Source organism: Sapajus apella, unplaced genomic scaffold (assembly GCF_009761245.1).
Source record: "Sapajus apella isolate SASKATOON/1434 unplaced genomic scaffold, GSC_monkey_1.0 scaffold2, whole genome shotgun sequence".
Taxonomy (NCBI): Eukaryota; Metazoa; Chordata; class Mammalia; order Primates; family Cebidae; genus Sapajus; species Sapajus apella.
In genome coordinates, this window is record NW_022436942.1 from 8,649,254 (window position 1) to 8,660,640 (window position 11,387).

Below are 11,387 nucleotides of genomic sequence, written 5' to 3' on the forward strand. Positions count from 1 at the left end.
ACAAATTGGCTTCTATACATACCTGCACTGAGGCATATTAATTGCAAAATAGGTTTGAACTTTTCTCTCTAGACATATAGATATATCATTATTCTCTTCCTCAAAGGTTGGTTAGGACAGAGTTTTCAATGGGTTGACCACTGATGTATGGTAAAGAAAGGAATTATAGCTAGCTTGCAGGGAATTTTGCATAACTCACGGTCTATTTTATCTAAGCTATAGATGTAAAATCTAGGTACACCCATTGGAGTGAATCACACCACATAACTTGATCTATCAGGTATTAGATGGATTAGGATATGGTTCTTATGGGGACAAGGTCATGACCCCAGTCTCTATGCAACAATTTAGCTCTGCATTTATTATTGACCGCTTCTCTTAAAAACTTTATTCAGGCCGGGCGTGGTGGCTCACGCCTGTAATCCCAGCACTTTGGGAGGCTGAGGCGGGTAGATCACGAGGTCAAGAGATCAAGACCATCCTGGTCAACATGGTGAAACCCCGTCTCTACTAAAAATACAAAAATTCAGCTGGGCATGGTGGCGTGTGCCTGTAATCCCAGCTACTCAGGAGGCTGAGGCAGGAGAATTGCCTGAACCCAGGAGGTGGAGGTTGCGGTGAGCCGAGATCGCGCCATTGCACTTCAGCCTGGGTAACAAGAGCGAAACTCTGTTCTAAAAAAAAAAAAAAAAAACTTTATTCAGTGGCCCGGGGGAGAGAATAGTGTTGAGGGTCCCATACTGTTTTATCGCTCATACTAAGGGCAACTCAGATGACATGCATTTGAGTTGGTGAGTAAGTAGTCTTAGTTACATGATAACTGCTCCTTGAGATTTGCTAGTATTCAGGAGCTGGGGTTGCAAATTCAATTTTTTATTTATTTTATTAAAACATACTTCTCTGTACAATAAACCGCAATTGTTAAAAAAATTACTGCTCAATGAATTTGAACAGATGTACATATCTGTGAAACTAACACCACAATCATGATACATTATGTTCCATCACCCTAAAAGTTTCTTCATGTTCTTTCGCAGTTAGTCTGTCCTTCCACCCCAGTCCCCAAGGCAACCAGTAATCTGCTTTCTGTCAGTATAAATTAGTTTACAGGAATTTTATATAAATGGAGCCATCCTTTATGCCTGCTTTTACTCAGCATAATACTTTTAGGAGTCATCCATGTTTTGGTGCACATGTTCCCTTTTAATTTATTCACTTGCTGGTGGACTTTGGCATTGTTTTCAGTTTGGGTTTATTATGAAAAAAACTACTATCAGTATTTGTGTGCAAGTCTTTGTATAGATATATGCTTTCATTTCTCTGCAGAATATCCAGGTAATTCCATTTTTATTCACCTTGAATATAACTTCTGCTTTGAATATTCAGTATATACCCAAATAAATATTATAAACTGGTAGCTTGGTCTTTTTGTCTAAATTAATATCTCACAAGCCACACGGGAAGCCAACTGCAGAATTGCAAGGAGAGGTTTTTCTAAAATGCATACACCTACCTGCTCTTACCCCTGCCCCCTTCCCCATCTTCACCCCAGCTATTGAGATTCTCAGTGTATCTGTATTTGATAGCCCCTAAAAAAACACACCAAAACACATACATGGGAGGTTTTGCATATTAATTTCTGGTCTAATCCCCATGGAATTCTGAACTCCCAGGTTAACCCTTGAAAGATGGTTTTGAGAATTAAGGATAAATAACATGATAAAATGCTTGGTACATAGGAGGAAATGTTACCATGAGATTTAAGCATAAATATCCTCATTTTACAGATGGGAAGACAGATAAAATAACTGGCCCAAGATCTCAAAGCTGGTGAATTAAATCTAGGTCTCCTTACTCGAAATCCACCCACGTTAACTCCTTTGAAGTGTGTATGCTAAAATTGCAAGTCCCACTGTTATTCAATTCTCTCTCTCTTTGATTCATTTGGGAGTTAATTTTCCACTTTGCCTTCTTGGAAGATAAATGTCTACCTTTTCTAGTCGGGAAAAAGAGTATGTGAGCATTGAATTATTGTACAAATGGATTCCACCAGAATGAAAGCAAATTAATATTCAAAACGAGCTTGTCCTTATGCAGAACAGTGTTGATTGGCTACTTAGGGAGCTCAAGGATGGATTATATATTTTTGTTATAATTGTGCATGCACATATCAGACATCCACAAAATATCCTGACTTCTAGAAGTTTACCAAAGGAACAAATAATATAAAATGGTAGATGATCCTAGAATTATTTCTATTTGGTTTTGGAATATGTTTTTGGTACTTTTATATCTGATGGTGGTAGTCATGTTATTGTGCTCAGAGCCCAATCTGTCAAACCACCATCACTCAGTTTCCCAAGGGGGGATTCTGCTGACAGACTACTCCAGGCCAAACAACAGTCTGTGTCATTGGACTAGCTCAAGTTGTGCACCAATGGGTCTGGCCACATGGGGTCTCTGAGAAGCCAACTTGCCCCATGAGCTTAACTCATGGACTAAAAGGCTGCTGGTCTCTTCAGCTCCATGCTGATGCACTTTCTTGCTAATGTTGACCCCGCAATCTAACCATACATGTCTTTCTCCCATGGCAAGTGGAGGCACAGAAAGACCCAGCCCTTTGCTCTCAGGCTTAGAGCCAAGCTTTTTGAGAGCTTGTTTGGAGGTTCTAGCAGGGGAGCGCAGCTACTCGTATACCCTTGACCGAAGACCGGTCCTCCTCTATCGGGGATGGTCGTCCTCTTCGACCGAGCGCGCAGCTTTGGGAGGGACGCACGTGGAGCGGTGAGGGAGGAAGGGGACACCCGCCTAGCCAGCCAGATCAGCCGAATCAACCCTGGCGATCAATGGGGTGACAGATGTCGCAGCCAGATCGCCCTCACATCTGAGCCAAGCTTCTTTAAATCCTGTGTCATGTTTCATTCCCACCCTGATGCTCTCACACAGGAGGCAGCCCCCCATGCTGCTACCCCTGCCATGTGGCAGGTAAGAGCAAAGGAGCAGTCATCTTAAAGATGGCATCTATTTCTCTTCTAGGAAGTGCTCTACCCAGTAGTCTCCATCCGTGGTTTCATTCTGCCCTAGATCCATATAAAGCGTATGTGGAAATTGAGAAATGAGGACTTGGGGGACACTGAGCCACCTTTGAAAATCAGCACGAGACCAACAGGTAGGGTAACGTTTGGGGAATTTACACCAATTCAAACCACATAATGGACAATTCAGATAATGCTGGGAAATTGTTCAGTTTCTCCCCTATTCAGTCTACATGCCAGTAATATGTTGGAGCTGACTCATGGGCCAATCATTAGATATTCAAGAATGTTGTGAGCAAGTTGTTAAAGTTATCAGTAGTTTGAAATTGGCCATAGTAGGAGTATTTACACCACCAAAATCAGCAGATGCCATAAATCAGGTCTTCTCCCATTTACTGGGAGGCGGTTTATAAGCCCATCACTGTAGCTACTACCTCAGTCTCTCTTATTCTTTCCATATTATTTGCCTGACAGAGAAAATAATTACTTCAGAAAGCCAGCTCAAGATAAGCTGCTATAATATTTATTATACCACTTAACGCATTCCTTGGCTTATAAAAATGGTTTGGTTTAGTTTCTTTTCTTGGCTGAAGTCCACCTAGAAAATAAAAACAAACCACAAATATGAATAGACTTACAGAGGGAGACTATGCAGAGATGGCCTAGAAATCTATATGTATAATTTTTCAGATGATTCTGATACTCAAGTAATTTGGGAACAACTGGCTTTGGGGTTATGGTAGCCTGTGTTCTAATCCTAACTCCACCTTGAGCAAGCCAATTGAACTTCTTTGAGCTTGTATTCCTCATCTTGCAGATGAAGATAACTCACCAATTTAGTTTTAAGATTAAATGGCGTAAGGTCTGTAATGTTTTTGTATATACTTTTTAAATGTTTTTCACTTCAAAATGTTTAGTTTTATTATGTTGGCAAATTTTCACTGGAACAAGAAAAGAAAGCCTTGTTTTAGAGAGGCTAAGGTTAAATCCAACAAGCAGGTGACAGGGTACCCTGAAATCGTGGCTTCTCATCACAGACCTATCAGTTGTGACCTACATTCAGCTTACCCAGAGGCAGTTTCACGTAGGAGTGCTGAAATGATTTGTCTATTTCCGTTATGTGGTAAAGCGAAACAGACTGACTACAGTGTTGTGACTCAGCGACTCTAGAAGGTGGAACTAATTACCTGATATATGCAAACTATATTAGCGTAACCATGAATTGGAGATGTTATCAGGTTTGAGTCAGGAAATGCAGCGATAAAGTACCCACGATAATTACTGATGAAAGGAAAGATAGTCAAGGTTGGTCCCTGAATGAATGTGTGCCCAATATCAAAGATTTCCTATGTTTGCTGCAAGTTTTTGTTTTAATAAGATAAATAAAACTCAGTTTTGTAATTGTAAGAAGAAAATATAAACTAACTTAAATGCCACACATTATGAAAAGATGTAGGTGCTTTACACTCATAACTTCAATTATAGTCATAGTTAGGGCATCTCAGAAAAATTTTGCCTACAATGAGTACCTTAGTATTCAGTGTTCCTGTCAAAAGATTATTCATGTCAAAACAGTTAAGGTTCTGGGGAAAACAAAAGAAAATTAAAAATAGGTTGCATGACAACACTAAATTTTGATTCCATAAGGAACAAGTAATATTATAAAGTTTAACTTGCAATTTTGCAAAGATGAAACACCTGAAGTGCTTTATTAATTTGGAAACATATACCTGGCACTAACAAATACCTTAGCATGATCATTTAAATCAATTACTGGCTGGGCCTGGTGGCTCATGCTTGTAATCCCAGCCCTTTGGGAGGCTGAGACAGGCAGATCACGAGGTCAGAAGTTCGAGATTGGCCTGGCCAATGTGGTGAAACCCCGTCCTTACTAAAAATATAAAAATTAGCTGGGTGTGGTGGCGGGCACCTGTCATTCCAGCTCGGGAGGCTGACCCAGGACAATTGTTTGAACCCTGGAGGCCAAGGTTGCAGTGAGCCAAGATCGAGCCATTGTACTCCAGGCTGGGCTAGACTCTGTCTCAAAAACAAAACAAAACAAAACAAAAACCAAATCAATTTCCATGAATCATTGCTGCCAAGACTTTAAAAACTATGGATCAATACACTAAGAACATGTCAGTTTCTTTTAACAATCAGAATCAAAATGTCAGAACCAAAAAAAATGTTATTCAGATTTATTTTAATAATTTGAAGAAATATAAAAATACAGAATAATGGAGACATATATCAACGTGTACAGTTCTTCAGTCACTACTTAATAATAAAAATAAAACTCAGAAACAGTATTTTTTATTAGAGAAGCTTCTCGAAAAATGATGACCCTCCTTATTATGCAGATTTAGTGATTATTTTCATTCTCTAATTAAAACTGCCTGCAAAAATTCCAGATATTTTCTGCTATGTACAACACATTAATCTTAGTTTCTAAGCAGAAATATGTGTAATCTTAAAAAGTCACAGTCACAAATTACAAAATAATTTACTCGATAGCTAGCTTTTTTTTTATTTGTTAATTTCATATAAGGCGAAGGATGAGTTTCCATTGATACTTCAGGGAATTTTAGATTTTCTGTGACAAGTAATTTCCATTTCCTCTTCTCTCTGAATGACAGCATAGCCAGTGAGTCTTACTTTTTCTCATGCCAGGTTCCTTTCAGTAAACTCTATTTCCTAGTTGCTATTTTAAAATAAAGTCTATCTAAGCTAGATGAAAATATATGAGTTACGTGGCTTGTGTGTGTGCATGAGTATATGTTCGCATGTGTTAATGACAATACCAACTCACTCCCATTGTGTCATTTACCCATGTTCCTTTTTGTGCACTGAAAGATAAAGACATTACAAATCCTGTACATTTTTCCTTCTGCCAAACCAATCTGCTTTAAAGAATATTTGCTTTGTCTTTGCCCTTCTGGTTTTCCATGAGAAGCATGCAGCACATTCCATTTTGTGTCTAAGGCACTGGTTACCGTAGGACTTCAGAATTCACCTTTTCCTTGGCTTTTTCAGGTCATCTTGAATCTAGACATGGCAATGACACCAACTCAGGTGTGTTTAGAATACATTCACTGACCTTATTTTTCTGAGTGAATGATTCAGTCTCCACAAGTCTCCTTACAATAGATTTTCTTTAATAAACTTAACAAGACCACCAAGGAGCTAGAAAAGAGAATCAACCACAAATGTTAATTTTTTTTTTTTTTTGACAGTGTCTCACTCTATCACAGGCTAGAGTGCAGTGGTGCTATCTCAGCTCACTGCAACCTCTGCCTCCCTAGTTCAAGTGATTCTCCTGCCTCACAGCCTCCTGAGTAGCGGAGATTACAGATGTGTGCCACCACTCCTGGCTAATTTTTTTTTTTTTTTTTTTTTTTTCAGAAGAGACAGGATTTCATCATGTTGGCCAGGCTGGTCTCTAACCCTTGACCTCAGGTAATCTACCCATTTCAGCCTCCCAAAGTGATGGGATTACAGGTGTGTGAGCCATCACACCTGGCCCACAAATGTTAATTTTAAATGAGGCTTATACTCTTGGGTCAGACAACAGCATGTTCTGCAACTTGTTAGCCCTGTGATCCTGGGCAAGTTACTAAAGTCAGAGCTCTAATTGCTGAGTAAATAGGAATAATAATTATATGTTTTCTGAAATGGTTGTTGTGAGAATAAATCATCTCATGCATTGAAGTACATAACACTGGCATGTAGTTAGCGCTCAATAATTGCTAACTATTATTGCTATTTTCTCTTATTTCTCTTATTTCTATTTTATGGGTGGTGAGAGATTCGGAAGGGATAAAAATTATTTTAACTTGGTATTTAAAAAAAATGTAACTAGCAAGTGAAACATGAGTAGTTAGAGCAGTGGCCTAAGGGCCAGGAGGGTCAACAGGCACTACAGCACATTTGCATCTTTTGGTCTGAGCCCTGCGCCTGCTCTTGAGGCATTCACTGAAGCACACACTGGGTCTTCATCTCCTGAGGAATGGGCAAGGGCTGGCAAGAAGTGGTCTAATCCTTGGCAGACAGTGCTGGCAGGGGCTTTGGGAGATTGGAGAGGGAGTGGATTGTCAGTAATATAGTCAGGTATTGTTTTGATATAGTGAATATAGATTCTTCTCACCTCTTTCTCCCAAATCTGATATTTTAAATTAAACTCTTTTTTTTTTGAGATGGAATTTTGCTTTGGTTTGCCCAGGCTAGAGTGCAATGGCTCGATCTTGGCTCACTGCAACTTCCGCCTCCTGGGTTCAAGCGATTCTCTGGCCTCAGCCTCCCGAGTAGTTGGGATTACAGGTGCCTGCCACCACACCCAACTAATCTTTTGTATTTTTAGTAGAGACAGGGTTTCACCATGTTGGCAAGGCTGGTCTTGAAGTCCTGACCTCAAGTGATCCACTCACCTTAGCCTTCCAAAGTGCTGGGATTATAGGTGTGAGCCACCACTCTCAGCTCCATTAAAGTATTTTTATCTTTCAGTTCAGCATTAGTCAAGAAGCCATGATTGTCTAATGGCTTATTACATAAGCCAGTACAACCAGAGGGTTGTCACTGCATGACTAGAGAAGTAGAGCCTGGCTTTTGTTTTTGAAAGATAAAAATTGGATGACAATGTGGGCAGGCAAAGCCAATGTTTCTAGCCCCCAGCTAGACTGGGAATGAAAATAGAAAAGAGAAGGGGTAAATGCTGGCGCGTTCCTAAGGAGGGGCTGTTCCCATAGACTCTCTTAAATGGAGCCCAGAGTTGACTGAGTGAGGACTGTAGACATTTTGGTTAGTTTGGGACAATGGTGTGCTGGGGACAGCCTCACCCTCAGGAGTCACTGAGGCATTTCTTCCCAACTCTGCATTTGGTGCTTTCATGTTGCTTACTTGGCCATGGTGGGAATATTTACACTGTAGAAATTGGCAACCGCTACGAATCAGAAGTTTTCTCTTTGGAGAGCTGATTGCACCTGAGCTTGTAGCCTGCATTTTGTAGGCACCACTTTAGCACTTCAGAAAGTTGTAATACCATCTGAGGTGTCTCTGCAAGAACCAGTTGAGAACCACTTCTAAAAGCCCCTAATTGCACAAGTTCTAAACATTTGATAAGTGAAAGCAACAAAGTGTTCATCAGCGTGTGATTTCTTTTCAGGAAAGCATCTGTATGGGAGGTGCAGTGGTTAAACACACAGGCTGTGCACTTTGACCGGGTTCAGATCTCTGCTTTGACAGGTACTATGTCATCTTAGGAAAGCTACTGGACTTTTCCAAGCCTGTGTTGAGTTTCTCACATGAGAATTAAACAAGCAGGTCCACACAGGATTCTGACATAGCCACCGGTAAACAGCAAACACTCACTACACATTAGCTATTACTAGAAGGGAAGTAACAGAAATCAGGAATAGGCAGATGAGGAACACCTCCAGCTTCCTCTCAAATCAGTGACCAACTGAGAGCTAGATGCCAAAGTTCAACCAAAAACAAGATTCTGACTCCAGATGCATGAGGAGTCTACCTTATTTAGTTCAGTTTTCTGAATGATCTTGAGAATACCGTCTTTCTTCTGCCAATAAGAAAATTGAGGCTAAGATGAAATCCAGACTCAGGTCTTTTGCCTTCAAAGCCACGTTACGTTGGTCTCTACTGTTGTGGAGAGGTGGATGAGGGGACCTCTGGCTTCCTCTCAGATCAGTAGCCAGCTGACAGTTAGATGCCAAAGTTCAACTGACAGCAAGAGATTCTGACTCTAGATCTATGAAGAAGCTCATACCATTTTTTTTGACATATGAAGTATAAGTGAAACATGAAAAGGTTTTCATTAGAGAAGAATAAAGAATACCAAGTTTATTCTAAATAGGCAAAGACAGCTGTTCAACTATGTCAGTATAAGAATGGTGTCACAGTGGACCTACGTACTTATTTTTATTTATAATAAGTACCTTAGTCTAAATTGCATATTATTTTGTTTTTACTAAGCAATTAGATCTTGGTAAAAATAATTGCACTAGATAGTTAATGAAGCTGTATTTTGGGCATGCCTGGGAGAGCCTAGCTGGCTGTTCCACGGAGCCTGAGGTTGGGGCACCACCATGTACCTGGTGGCAACTATGTAAATGTCAAAAGTGATGACCTAAGGCTGGGTGCAGTGGCTCACGCCTGTAATTCCAGCACTTTGGGAGACCAAGGTGGAAGGATTGCTTGAGCCCAGGAGTTCAAGATCAGCCTGGGCAACAGTGGGAGACCTCATCTCTACAAATAAAGAAAAAATTACCTGTGCATGGTGGCATATACTTGTAGTTCCAACTACTGTACTAGGGAGGCTGAGGTGGGAGGATCACCTGAGCCCAGGAGGTCAAAGCTACAGTGAGCTGTGATGGTGCACCACTGCACTCTAGCCTGGGCAACAGAGTGAGATCCAGACTCAAAAAAAAAAAAAAGAAAAAAAGTGGTGACCTAGATGAAAATACCAGTCCAAGGGGCTGGTCCTTAAAAGTACAACCTTATGACATCACATATGTAATTAGATTGTACTAAGAAAAGTTGCATTTGCTTCTTTGAGACAGCAGGTTTAAATTAAATGAAGATTAAGTTCAATTATTAGATTGAGCCATAAGAAATTGCTATTTTTGGCCGGGTCTGGTGGCTCATGCCTGTAATCTCAGCACTTTGGGAGGCCAAGGTGGGTGGATCACTTGAGGCCAGGAGTTTGAGACCAGCCTGGCCAACGTGATGAAAACCCGTTTCTACTAAAAATAAAAAATTAGCTGACATGATGGTGCACGCTTGTAATCCCAGCTACTCAGGAGGCTGAGGCACAAGAATCATTTGAAACCGGGAGGCGGAGATTGCAGTGAGCCCAGATCAAGCCACTGTACTCCAGCCTGGATGACAGAGTGAGACTCTGTCTCAAAAAAAAGAAAGAAATTGCTAGTTTTTTACAGGTAAAAAGTGGTAAAATATCAGCAATTGAGGTGGCTCAAGCTATTGAATAAATTAAAACTTCAATTCCAGGTTAATTTGTCTTCATCCCTAAAGAAGGGCTGGGTAATAATTGTAGTAATAGGAGGCAGAGTCTTTGTTATCGGAGGTCTTATACTCACTGAGCTCTTATGAAGATCTCACTTCTAGTCTGTTTATATACATTAACTCAGTCCCACAATAATCACAGGAAGTAAAAACAATCATTATTTCTACTTGACAGATTTATCAGGTTACATGTGGCAGCTTTATTAAATAATACCTATAGTTTTGGGTGCTGGCAATGTATTGAGTGTTGTACTAAATGCCCTTCACAAATGATCTCTTTACCTCTGAGATGCACAAGTGACCTCATTACCTCTCATTACTAATATTTTCCTTATTCTTCAGAGTTGGATCCTGGGGTGAGGGGTTCAGAAATTCTCTGAGGTTCACAAAACTAGTAGGGGACAGAGGAGAAATTTAAAGAGATTGGTCTACTTCTGGGCCTCATTGTGTAACTATGAAGCAACTCTATTTCAGTCTATGCTTTTTCCATCTGACTTTTCCAAGTCATAGCAGCCTCCCCTATCTTCTTTGATAATTTATCGAGTTTCAATAAGTACTTGATAAATATCCTTACAGGCACACTGATTTCATATGGGCTGATTTTTGAGAATGTAACATTGCCAAAGTGCTTGTGAGACTAGGCCAATCAAATGTATTGATTCCAATAAAGGTGTTACTAAATTTGATTTCTCCTTGTAAAATTGTGAAGTGGCAATAGAAACACCACTAGAGTTAAGTATGCTCAATTTCCCTAAATTGAATTCTCAAATAAGCATTAGCCTCTTAGAGCTTATGATGGCTGAGAAAATAACAGATAAACACCCCTGCAATGATGTGGCAGTGAAATGATTTCTCTGGTAGTGGCTCATTTCTTAGTCACCAAGTAAAGTATTTACGGAATCTTCCCTCAGGTACAGATATTACTATTATCACGAACAATGAGATGAGAAAATTGAGGAACCAAGGTGATTACAAAACAGCTAAAGCCAAACTGGCTATCTGGCACCCACATGGAAAAGATTTTCTGAATGATTTAACTGGTTGTAAAGGATGTGCTGAGTTAAATCAAAGATGTCCAACCTTAGTTTAGATTTTCCTTTACACATCATTAAATTTCTGTGAGTGGCCTGTTGCCTGCTGTGCGGGGTCTCCCTCCAGGTTTGTATATGAAGAGTAGGTTCTCTTGGGAGACTAGCCTCACTCACATGCACCCCTTCACTCACATGGCTCCAACAGGAGCTGTGAAAATGGGGCATTACTCTTTAACTTAAAATATAAGTTGAAATAAAAAATAAAATGAGGGGGATAGTAGTGCAAGTA